The sequence below is a fragment of the Protopterus annectens genome, chromosome 5.part0 (genome assembly GCF_019279795.1).
Source record: "Protopterus annectens isolate FY-2018-M chromosome 5.part0, PAN1.0, whole genome shotgun sequence".
Classification (NCBI taxonomy): Eukaryota; Metazoa; Chordata; order Ceratodontiformes; family Protopteridae; genus Protopterus; species Protopterus annectens.
In genome coordinates, this window is record NC_056735.1 from 1,456,850,927 (window position 1) to 1,456,864,556 (window position 13,630).

General features: G+C 40.8%; 1 protein-coding gene across 1 annotated transcript in view; it reads left to right on the top strand.

The window, feature by feature from the left end:
• The first annotated feature begins 276 nt into the window (after positions 1-276).
• Positions 277-13,630, top strand: part of CDK4 (cyclin dependent kinase 4) — a 357,049-nt gene continuing 343,695 nt past the window's right edge. The window contains exon 1 of the mRNA XM_044071272.1: positions 277-450. The gene's annotated coding sequence lies outside the window, so the exon portion shown is untranslated. The remainder of the gene's footprint in view (positions 451-13,630) is intronic.

The following is a 13,630-nucleotide window of genomic DNA, read 5'->3' on the forward strand; positions in this document are numbered from 1 at the left end:
TTACAAACGTGGAGTTTAAAAAAGATTATATACTAACAGTACAGTTTTTGTTTAGTGACATGCCTGCACTGCTTGTATATTTGTAATGTGGCACGATGGTTGAAATACCAAGGGGACTGATGTGGGTGAAATGCCGTTTAACAGCTGTGCAGTGCCCGCGGTGAAAACGGTTAGAAAAAATATACACGTTTTACTATGCATATCTAACCATAGCAGTACTTTACAGATAAAGTCTCACAGCACAGTTGACCGTAGGTTTCAAAAGCTTTTGTAGACCAAGGCAGTGGGGTGGGGGGCGGAGATAGTGAGCGCATTGCGTGCTAGGAGTGCTACGCGCAAAATACCGACACGATGGTGAGAGCGAGAAGCCTCGGAGAAGGCCAGCGGTAGACCTGCAAAGTGGAATCCAGTCGTACTGCTGCAGTAATAAAAGACAGCCACGGAGCACAGGTAATTGTCGGCCGATAGCTACTAGGTATGAATTGCGCAACGCAGTATTATACAGCCGATCTGTGCATAATTTGCAGACCATGTGTCAACAAATGTGGGGTGAGTCCCTCAACCGGGACCTGCAAGAGTGTAAAGCATGCTTCAGCCGTATCTATACAGGGAAATATTGTGCTTGTGGTGGGTACTTACCGAACTTTTTTGCGGACGTATTTATTTTTAATAGAAAAAAAATGCAATGATGTGATGCAGAGAGCATGTTTATCACAAGCGTTTTTTATAACAGAGGTACTTAGGACACTGACAACGCTTACGAGTATAGTTTTTGCGATGTACTTTGAGGTGCACCGTGCACAAAGAACTTCGGCTGTGCAGCAGTGCTTCTACTGCCACCGCGTGCTATAGTTTACTTTCGCTTTAATTAAAGGGACAGGCTCTTTTTTTCTGAACTAGGGGCTTAGGAGCATAGAGCTGCACAGGAGCTACATAGAGCCCCTTGTTCTTTTAGAACGTTATAATAATTAGGTGAATGTTAAAATTGCCAAATACTGCATATTTCGTTTACAATATTTATGTTATCCCCAGAAAATGAGTGGTAAGTGTTCTGTAGAAAGTGGTTGTAGTGCTTTTAATAAACATGTGCCATTTTTTGGTAATCGCCGGAGGTACTACACTTGGAGATTGCCCCATTTAGGGTGGGTGAGAGCACTTTGTCATTAATTTGTTCTTTGCTGTGTCACAACCTGCCTGTAAAGTTTGGTAATGGTTTTGGCAGGCTAATTCTTTCCCAGCTTTAGCGTGTAAAATATTGTCTAGAATGTTTAGACTGTGGATCAACTTGTCAAAAGCTTGTTGTTGTGTCTTTCGGCTTTTCCCGGTTAGGGGTCGCCACAGCGGAACTCCGGTCTGCTAATGATTGGCGGTAGATTTTTACGTGCCGAGTTGCCAGCCCTGACGCACAACCTTCAACGAAGGCACGCCCATTCACGCATGTCTCCACGCAGAGGACGCTCTAGCTGAGAATCGAACTGGACATTGTCTGTGAGGGGACAACGCTACCGCAGCACCACCATCCCATTTGAAACAGTACCCGAAGAATTGGTCAAAAGTCCATTAGGAAAAATTGAAGGACTGTAAGTGTGTGTGTGTGTATGGGCAGAGTCCCCCACATCTTCATTTCTTAGCAGAACCATTGCTGTCTAGGATAAGATCCCTGCAGTGCATTAACATTTCCCCATGCACGTTTTCATTCAGAGAACTAATTTGGACTGTATGGGGGGTGTAACTTCTCAACTGTACAGATTTTCTCAGAATGTACAGATTTTTACTTGCAAAATACATTTTGGTCTGGGGGGTATACTTCTCAACTGTACAGGTTTTCTCAATGTACAGATTTTTACTTGCGTAATAAATTTTGGTCTGTTACACACAAATGTGTGGTTTTCTGGCGAATCACTGAGGAATGAAGTTTCTGAATACATATGTAATTTGTGCCTATTTTTAGGCCTTTGCCCCCCCCCCCCCCCAGTATTTTAATTTTTTTTCCAGATTTCTTGTGCTAAGAAACTGAGTGTGTGTGTGGAGGTTATCATCCAGAGCGGTTTACTTAAGGGAGTCATCATTTGGGCAGTTTTGTTCAAAATATTTTGATAAAGAGAGTTTATTCATGTCTATGTGTCATTTTCAGTAAGTCTGTGTTCTATAAATAGTTAGCATGTTAAACTTTATTATTGTTTGTTTGTTATATCAGTTTGACCATTATGCTGTTGCAATTTCAATATTATGTTTGGAAAGCATAAACTGTGTCTCTCTCTGATCTGTTACATTGACGATGTTGATGTGATACCCCAACCCCCATGTCAAAAGGGGGATGATGATGACGACTTAGTGCATTACACATTTTCTAAGTATAATTTCAGGGTGTGATTTTAAGTTTTTCAGTTTTTGTCAATATGTGTACACACTTGGAGTTATCTCCCTGGGCCTGTTGAAAATGGGCTACTAGCCCATTCTGCTAACAAATGCAGATGAGTAAACAAGTTATCATCTAGACTATTCCACTTTGCATATCAAAAGGGGTGACAACTCTAATGGCATGAATTTTGGTTCAACTGGCTATATTGGCTTGCTTTTTTTTGTCATTGCTTTTGCCACCTAGTAAGTCTCATAGTATTTGTGGCCCAATAATCAAGGAGCCTCAATCCTCACCACTGGCAACAGCTAGAGGATGCCTACACAGAGAACACAATCAGTCTGGGGCTGGTTTCTCCCTCTTTCTCCAGATCCCCAATAAGACTCCCCACTGGCACAGCTGTAGGGTTGAGATCTCAGCTGAGTGGCCAAGCCAAACCTCCTGCACCCTCTCTGTCCAACCAGTGCTTCGTGTCCCTGCCCATGTAGCTGACACATACACACACACACTCTCTCCTGAGAAAGGCTAGCACAGGTTTACTAGCTGTGCCCCCTTTGGCCCAGACTGTAAGGTAGTTTCCAATGCCACCAAGCACTCTTATCAGCTACTTTTAAGGCCCTTAACAAAAGGTGTGTAATCCTACAATGTAATGTTATCATTAATCCAAATGGTGGTTTGACCAAGAGCAAGGCTATTTAGGAATGGCCTGTACAGTATCCCCACATAGATATGCAAGTGCTGTAAGAGCTTAAATATGTCTCTCAAATGTCAGCCACAAAGGTTTAAATATATTTAATAGTAAATAATAAAAGAACAAGACCGTACAAAATATGTATTCACAGTGACGTCAGAGTTTAAAATCACAGGAGATTTTTTAAAACAACATTGCAGGAGAGTCTCAAATACAGAACTAATCTTTACTATATTCCTAATTATATCTAAAAGAATTGCTATTCCCTAAAAACTTACAGCAAGCCAAGTGCAGATGTGATGATGAGTGGATGTTCTTGTTAGGTCAAAGACAAAATACAAAAATGCACAGTATCTCTCTGAGAGTTCTCAAATTAATATCACACATTACTGCTGGGTTAGCTTGGATGACATCACTTTGTTACCTGACTTTAATTCCCAAGCTGCCCCCATTGTCAAAGTGCAAGCATTTTTAGCATCTCTCTCTGAAAAATACATATCTCTTCGTGATCTCTGCCTAACATATAAAGCTATGTCAAACCCAGAGCTGTTGGACATGCTACACCTAAAGAAATCTCAATCCGTCCGAGCTACATGCTCTAGGGACCTAAACCTTGTCACCACAATAAACAGGACATGCTGGAGGGATAGATTTTTGTCCCAGAGAAGATTTGCAAATTAATCTTCTATAGTCCAGTAGGGTATACCGTGGATATATTTAAGCTCAGTACCATACAAACCGTGTTCAACACATACTTTTGTATCAGCAGTTTAATAAACATATGACGCAAGTTCTAATGCATATAATTATTTACAGAAATTCCAGATAGCTGTGCTGGAAGTATTTCCTTCTGTCACATTTCTATATAAATCATATCAATATTCACAAATGACATAGAATTGTTTACAAAATTTCAGATAGCGGGGGGTGTCAGTGTTTCCCTTTGTCACAGTCTTTCCATTTGGTAACCACACAAAATTATGCTAGTCACAGTCTTTCTATTTGGTAACCACAAAATTTTGCTAGTCTCATATCAGTAGCTGTGAGGGTGCAAGGGTGTGCCTATGTGAATTCACTGTGAAGAATACATTTTTAGTGTACTGGAGTAAGGTGTGCATTGTGGTTTTATAAGTTTGTGTTTAGGGTGGTATATAAAAAGTCACCGTGCTTGTCTTCCTTTCTTATTTTTACTTACTCACATTGGCATAACATTTCCTTTGTCTGTGTACAAACAGTTCACCACTTGTATTTCTCTCATTTGTCAGACTTATTCTGTGGTGGATTGCTCAGTGGAGACATGCGTGATGGGCAGTCTTTGCCATCTTGCCCATCCTGTTTGCATGCCTGGTACCTCTATCTCATCCTACTTACATGTGTTCTTGATGGGTATAAAGGTGTGGGCATTCCATTTTGACTACCATGGCCTGTGCTGTTGGGTAACATTGGGTTTGTAGGCAGCATAAATTTTGGAAGCTGAAGGGAAGCATCTGGATCATTTTAGAAAATGCTTTTTCTAGTTGGTAAAAGAGCTTGCATTGAATTGCTTTTAGTTTTGGCCATCTTTGTAAAGGTAAGATTGTGTGTCTATGGTTGACCTTTTCTTACAACTAAGACTTTACTAGGTGGCTACAGTGCCTTTCACATAGGCCAACAGCAGTACAGACAGAGACTAAAGGAGATATTTTGATATACGTTGGCAACAAATGCAACTCTAGCTTGATTGAACAGGATGATGCTTTGGAGTTCATCCAAGTCTTGCAGGTCCTACTGTATGACCCACAAAACTCACAACTCTTACCTTGGCCTACTAGAAGACCTCACTTTCCAACCAAATACCCCATTCATGGGAGAGTTTAATTCTCCCTCTATAGACTGGTAAACATAAACTGCCTGTAACTCGCAGGTGTCTTATCTCCACCAGGAGACTAGTCACCAGCAGAGTACCCCAGGGCCCTGTGTTGGGCCCACTCCTGTGTGGCATCTATTCTTAGAGGTCAAGGCTCTGGCTCACCAAGTTTGCCGATTACTTTAAATTGGGAGCTATCATAGATTTCCTCCCCGAGACACAATCCTGCAAGAGGGTCTAACCAAAACGGGTGGCTGGTGTCAAAGCCATGTATTAAAACTCGACACTATCCACACACGCTACTTACTCCAGTGATAACACCCATAAGAGTTAGTCCAGTAAGGGATGTGGGAAGATACGTAGACAGTAATCTGGCCTTCGACCAGCATGTAGCCGATATTGTAAAAAAAAAAATCATTTTGGTCACCTAACTCGTATGCAAGGGTATGGCATCCAGGTCCAAGGAAGTTATACTGCCATTGTGTGCTCATCCCTTGTCATACCCATTGTTGAGTGCAGTGCCCCTTTTGGCATGTACGTATGCAGGCACTTAAAACAGCTAGAATGCTCTCAAAAGATTCCTCGCCAGGAGAATCCTGGGTATGAATTCTCTGACATACACAGGTCACATTAAGGCCTTGTTTTTTTACTGTTTTTCCTGCAGGTTATTGAAATGCAATCTATAACTGGTATGTAGGGTATCCTCAGGCCCAGCTCTGATGGATCTGTTTTACATCTGCAAAACACCACCAGAAACGCTAGATCTAAGGACCAGGACATTGCCGGCAACAAAAATAAAATATGCTGGAGAGAACAATGTGTCTCATAGGATCCCTGCACTGTGGAATATGCTCCTCATTTACATGAAGCAGAGTTCATTCCTGACCCTATTCAAACAAAACTTTGCTCATTTGGATGAGGAGTCACAAATTCACTTCTGGTGTGGCCCCCATGTCTCTGGAACAAGGTTGACAGCAAGTAAATTAATCCCCAAGTAACATACCCCCCTCCAAACACACACACAACCCTTGGCTGCTTTCTTACTAATGTACATACCCACCATGTGGGGGTCTGAGGTATTCTGGAGATAATGCTGGGTTGGATTTCACGGCTAGGCTTTTGAAAATCTGGGTACTCATTAGCCAAATATAAACCTATGATTAATTAAAACATTTGTTTAAAGGTGAACAGACTTTTTCCCCATTTGTTTAGGAGAGGCGCATTCTTTCTATGTCCACATAATCCTGTTTAGTATTTTGATACTACTACTTTTCAAAGCAAGGTTGACCTGTTATAAGCAGTCTCAAAACTCATTGGACACAATCTTGTTCAGTTTCCTTTTCACCACTTTTTTTTTGGGGGGGGTGACAGGTCCAGGATTTGTGCTTTAGTATTTTTATAGCTGTATGCGTTGCATTCTGGTGCCTTTCTGTTTACCTTGCTAATGTTATTTCACTGTTCTTTGCTTTCCCCACCCCCACATTAAGCTAAAAGTTTCTGAAATTCTAACCATAGGACTAGAACTCCAGTTTGAATTTTTTCTCAACCCTCTTATCTTGTGTGGCTGTGTCTGGCTTTCATCCCTTATGGTAATCTGACTTTGCTATTGTCTGTTGTGTAACCTATTTAAGTACTTTCTCACCCATTGTTTTCCATGTACCCATAATACTAGGTGCCCACCCAGCAAACCAGTATTGCATTTGAGCAAATCTCCCTTCATATGAATTGTCTCCTTGTTTTTCCAGAACTTCCATCTGGTTGGCACATTAGCCACACTGAGTTAATCCTGTTCCATCCTTTGCAGAGAAACGATTTATTTTATTGTTTTGCATTTCAGTTAACTCTTTAGAATGCTACTGCTTTTATTTTTGCTTTATTTGTTGATTTTGCCTTTAAATAATTTCAAAGGTCACTAACACTTGAATTGCCTTGTCAAGGTAGTTTAAGTTTGTAGCATTACACTCGCAAGCAATCATTTCTGGTGTTATTACATCAAAAGGTTAGCAGTGTCCTGTACAGTCACAAATACCCAGAAAGTAAATTTTATCTATAAAACTTCCTTTAGAACTGAAACCTGTACTCATTATAGCTAAATCAAAGCCAAACGCTCTGAGATAAGCTTAGAGCAGCTAATTTGCACATTAAACAGTACTACTATCAAAACTTAGCACAGTGTAACCTAGTCTAGTGCTCAAATCCAAAGACCAGCAAAGAAGATATCTGTATAACCCCATCCCACGATTTATGGTAGCCCACCCCAAATACAGGTCCGGACAATAGGGATATGCATTTTGCAAATGTCTCTGTAGCCTGTTTGGTAGATCTGGGCATCTTGAGACAATGTAGCTGTTGTCTCATGTTCACAGACAACCATTCCGTCCTTAAAGAAATACCAGTATGCGAGAAATGCATGTACGCAATTTCACTGTACGCAAAAATCTTGCATACAAACACTGCTGTCAAGAACACACACACACCAACTTAAGCTGATGCACTAAAAAGCAAATATTCCCCAATCTCAAAGATCTCCTAAGCCTATAAATAGCAAAGTCTATCCTCCACTATCTGTAAACCACTCGCCAAAAGAAACGCCACACATGCCTAAACCCAGTGGAGCCCCAAGAGTAAAGCTCCTAAGGCAAGCAAACACATTAACCAGGACTTTTGTCATAGGGGACTCCATTGTATGACACACATATACCCCACTCACCATACTGAACAAGGAGAATATAATGGTTAGATGCTTGTCTGGAGCCAGGATCTTCCAGGTTGTGCACGCACTCAAGACATTACACCACAGATACAAGAACAATTCTGTCATAGTCCATGTAGGCATTAATGACCCGAGACATACTTCCGAGTAGTATATAAAGGGAGACAGTTTTGATGCCTCTGAATGTGTTTCTGGCAGGTATGTGCCTTACATTGAGCAACATTCTGTCTTCACCAAGGATGATACCACAGTATGAACAAAAGATGATTGACTTCAATAATTGGCTTACTTTCTGGTGTCTTTCTGGGGTGGGGGTTCAATATTTGTCAGCATGGGAGGACATGGTTAATAAACCATGTTGCTTTGCAAAGGATGGTCTGCACCTGTCTCCTCTAGGATTCCGAATATTGGCTAAAACTTGGGGTTCAATATTTGTCCGCATGGGAGGACATGGTTAATAAACCATGTTGCTTTGCAACGGATGGTCTGCACCTGTCTCCTCTATGATTCCGAATATTGGCTAAAACTTGGGGTTCAATATTTGTCCGCATGGGAGGACATGGTTAATAAACCATGTTGCTTTGCAAAGGATGGTCTGCACCTGTCTCCTCTAGGATTCCGAATATTGGCTAAAACTTTATCCACTTCCTTATTGCTTTTTTAGACAATGCCAAATTGACAAACCTACTGAAATACCAAATAAAACCCAAATAAAATGGAAGTTATTACTGCTCAATGGCTAGGAGCATAAAACGAAACACTTAAACCATGCAGCTTCTCTTCACACTGGAGAACATAGACATTTGTGCTGTTACTGAGCCGTGGTTTAAATCCACCGAATGTACTCCGGCAGTGCAGGGGTTCAGTGCCTTCGACACATTTAGAGCATCAGCTGCACAGACATGGGGTGAAGGAGCCTCTAGCTATTTTAGCAACAAGCATAACTCTGCATTGGCTAAACAGAATGATGCCCTGGAGTTTGTCCAAGTCACAGTAGACAAAGATCCATACCATATCCTACTGAGCTACAGGTAGGGTTGCCACCTTTCGTTGCGGCTAAAACCGGAGTAAAGCCGCACCCCTCGCATCACCAATAACCCCGCTTCTCCCACCCACATTCCACCCATTTTGTGAAGTCATGATGACATCAATCGATGGGGAACGCCCTTTTCCATTCCTGCTCCCTGATTTCGGCTGATTTACTATGCTTTTCTGTAAAAAAAATAAATAAAAAAAGGCATAGTAAGTCAGCCGATTTACAGATTCTGATAGTCTGTTTCCTTTTTGAAACAAAATACCGGAGTTTGTAAAGTGTTTTCCGGACTACTGGAGAATCAGTTTGATTTCCAGATAGTCCGGAAAAAAAATGGAGAGTGGCAACCCTAGCTACACGTCACCCTCCTATGTCCCGATCATACTTAGACCTATTGGAGGCATTTGCTATTAACCAAATTCACTTTTCATGAGACTTTTTAAAGGAGAACTACACCCACAAACTCAAACATGTTTATTTCATCATGGTTTGGGGTTTCCTACATTTTAATGCCACTCTGGGACTATTTTTTTTAAATAATTTTTTAAGTAGTTTCTGAGTCTAACCACATGGGGTCTGGCATCTTGAAGTAATTTAGAATATTTAGTCTGCCTGTAGGAATCCCACAATGCAGTGTTCGTCTGTAAAAAGTCACGCAGGCCTCTTCCTAAAGCTCCTGTCACCTGCATTGATTTTACATGCATACACTGATGTCTTTGACAGTTAGTTTTAAGTAACATTTCATACTGTTCAATGACTACTTAAAAACACAAAACAGTGCAAATGCCACAGAACAGACTTTTTTTTTTTTTTTTTTTTTTTTTTACTGCTGCTTCTTTTTAGAATGGCTTTTGTGCAGCCTGAATTGTACTATTTTGACTCTTCTCCCATCCCCCTTCACACCTAACTTCCTTAGCTATCAAAGTGCGAAGGGTAATTTTAGATGTTACCTGCTGTGATTGACCGCTCAGAGCAGCAGACTTTATTCATGTACTGTTTCCTTGTTCTAGCCTTTACTTTCTGTATGGGTAGGGGAAGGACCAGGGAGCTGTGACATCACAGCATGGGTGAGTTTTTAGGACTGTCATGGTGATGTCAGTTTGGGGAGAGAATTGGCCAGAAAGCTACCTGTATTCAGTGGCCTTGATGACATCAATGAATTGGAGACTTTTCCAGGGCAGGTTAAAAGTTTTTTGAAAGTGAAACAAACACAGTACAGTAAGGTACTGTTCTAGTGGAGATAAACAGTTAATTTAAAGTGTTTTGAATGCTGTCTTGTTTAGTCATAACAGGGACACTTAAATAGGGAGAGGGAGGACAGAGAAGTTGAGCATTTAATAATAATAGAATCCTGTTGTCCTTTAACTACCCCTGTATAGACTAGGAAACATACATTGCCTTATACTCACAAGCACAATGATTCTTGGACTTTATTAACACAAGTACCCTTGACCAGATAGTGCGCACACCCAGCAAAGATTCAAAGGTACTGGACATGGTACTCTCCAGTATGGGAGAGTGCTGAAATGAATTGTCCTGGAAATGAGAGACGTAGGCAATCTTTACTTGACCCAGCCAGGTTTGACTTTGTCAAGGGAAGGTCATGCTTACTAAATGTGGTGGACATCTTTGAGATGGTCACCAAGGCAGTGTATGAAGGGAAAATGGTGCACCCCTCCTACTTTGCACCTGGTGAAGGCTTTCAGTACAGTACCCCACTCTGGTATAGTTGACAAACTAACCGAACTGAGCATAAACTTGTACATAACTTGCTGGATTGCTAGCTGGCTCACAGACTGAACCCAAGAAGTCAGGATTGGTGATACCACCCCCATGAAGACCAGTCACCCATATGGTACCACAGGTTTTTGTGCTAGTTTTGCTCCTATTTGACATCTCCTTCTCAGAGGTAAAGGCTAATGTCCAGAGCCTTTGGCTGACCAAGCTCACATGACTGCAAATTGAGAGCTGTCATAGATTCCCCCATGACACAAATACCTTACAAAAGGGTCTAACAAAGATAAATGACTGGTGTCAAAAGTCATAGATAAACACTGAATGCTAAGAAATGCATTGTAGTGCCTTCTGGGAAAACTGGCACACAGGCTAATAACATCATTGATAACGCCCCCAAGAGTTGACCCAGTAGTCGGGGATCTGGGAACATTGTGTGTGTGTGTATATATATGTATATGTGTATATATATGTATATATATGTATATGTGTATATATATATATGTGTGTATATGTGTATATATATAGATAGATATAGATATATAGATAGATATATAGATATATATATATATATATATATATAGATATATATATATATATATAGATATATATATAGATATAGATATATGTATGGCCTTTGACCAACAAGCAGACAGAGGTCCAAGGAAGTCATAGTACCACTTTATTTGGCCCTTATCAGCGCCATCATAGCCTTCGGCATGTACGTGAACAGACATATACAACAGTTGGAACCCCCACAAAGGTTTCTTGCCAGGAGAATCCAGAATATAAACACATTGACCTAGATGGGTCACCTTTGAGCTGTATCTCTCTTTTACAGGTTACTGAGCGGCAGTCTATTCGTGGCATACAGGACATTCTGAGGTCCTACTCTGTTAGAACTTGCATATCTGCAAAACAAACGGCATCTGAACCACTAGATCCATGGATTTAAATTTTGCTCACAACACGAATAAAACAAGATGAGATAAGTGCGTATCTCAGAGGATCCCCACACTGTGGAACAGGCTCCTCATCCATGGGGAGTAGAGTGCATCCCTGACCGTATTTAAGCATAACCTTGACCAGTGGTTGGGAAATCAGAAATTCACCACAGGTCTGGCCCACATGTCTCTGATAGACATAGGCAGACCAACATATACAAACTAACAATCCTCCCACCACATAACCTCTAGAAACTTCCTAAAATACCCCCTTTAAATAAATTCCCATGATACATGGGGACACAAATGAGTTGGATTGCGTAGCTAGGCTTATAAAGCTCCTGGTGGTCATTAGCCTGGTATATACCATTGAACCTATGAAACCTGTTTGTAATCCTCAGTGTTGCAGAATATTTGTTGATTAGTTGGCCTCCTACCCATAGCATGTCTCCACTAACACCATATTCCCAACTTAAAGAAAGTCAGGAATATGTGGGTCTTTGCAAGTGTTTGATATATTCTTTCTTGTACTGTTCTCCTTTAAGGACATTTAGTAAGGTTTTAGGCTCTGATAGTTAATGTGTTGCTGTCTTGTATAACTATAAAAGATATAGTACCAGTTCGTAGATCTCTGTTTTTTCTCTAAGTCTTGACAGTGCTTTACCTAGAAACTCAAAATGACTGTATTATTATGTTTGTTTTCTACACCATTGTACTGTACAAGTTTACAGTTGGTATAAACTGGCCAGTGTGTGTGTGTGTGTGTGTGTGTGTGTGTGTGTGTGTGTGTGTGTGTGTGTGTGTGTGTGTGTGTGTGTGTGTGTGTGGTAAGGAAGAACAGCAGCAGGGCTAGTCACCCAGTGGTGTAAACATTGGTTTGTTGAATTTTAGTTGCCAATAACTTTAAGACAGTAGTTTGTGTTCCTTCATAGAGGAGTACCTCATGTTGCATGTCACATGCTTGCTAAGTCCCTGTTTCATCAGTGTAATAACTGTTCCTCCTTAACTAGTCTGTCTTTTGTTTTTTGCTTTTCTACTGGTAAGAATTTCTGATTTGGAAATTTAAGTACAAGCCATGCTGCTGAAGTTCAGAATGCACACTTTATGTTGCAGACATGTGACAGGCATACTTCTCAGCTGTCCAGATTGTTCGGAATGCCCATATTTTTGCTTTGTTTCTCAGTCTGTGGTTTTCGTCTAAATCCATTGAGAATTGAAGTTTCTAAATATGGCAGACCTAAAAGTTTCAAACTTCACATCTTTCAGAAAATGCATGTTAACACAACATCTGTTATAGCAATTTTCTGTTTATAAGAGCACTGTTACAAAATCTGTCCCTATTTTTGTGTCTTTTCCAGATGTCTTATAGTAAGAGGTTGAGAGGTATGCTGAACAGGGGATGTGGAAGTCCATGATTTGTAAACATGCCTTTCTGCCACAAATCAGAATTGTGAGCTGAACCGTTGTTTTGTTTTTCTTTCCTTTAAAAGTAGGCCCAAGATATGAAAAAAAAATGTGAAGCTGCTGATGACTGCATGACAACAAACAGAAGTTTGGGGGAGGGGAATGATAGCACATTTTCAGTGTATGTACTCCTTAATATCAGTCATTCTAGAATTTTCTTGCTGACAAAAATGTTTCTGTGTTGCTCTTGCTTTAAGCATCACAAGTACAGATTTTAACACCTTTTTGTTGTAGAACACCATGACTACAAAACTGAATGAGGAGTTGCTAAGAAGTGTAAAATAGTTGTGGTTAATTACTTGTTATTAGCACTGGTAAAGTGTTAACAGTGTACTTTGTACATATTGACTTTTCCTTGTGGCTTTTTCCCCATTGGGGGTTGCCACAGCAGAACAAACTTCCAATGAATGATTGGCAGTAGAGTTTTATGGTGTCTAGTTGCCAGCCCAGCACCCAACCTTCCACAGAAGACACACACACACACCTACGGCCAATTTAGTATGTCCAGTCCACCTTCAGCATGTCTTTGGGATGTGGGAGGAAACTGGAGCACCAGGTGGAAACCTACATGACTGCATAGAGGACATGCCGACTCCACATAGAAGGCACCCCAGCCGAGAATCGAAGTGGAGAACCTCTTGCTGTGAGGCACCATTTGTACATATTGACTGCTGGCATGTATTTTGTTACTATGCAGCATACCAGTATGGTTTGTGGGGGCCTATATTGCAACATCTAATGCTTAAAACAGCAAACAATGTTACATCGACACATTTACAGCGAAAGTTGAAAATGTCGAATCCAAAGAACAGCGATTCCTAGGGAAAGAAATCGCTGTTCCAACCC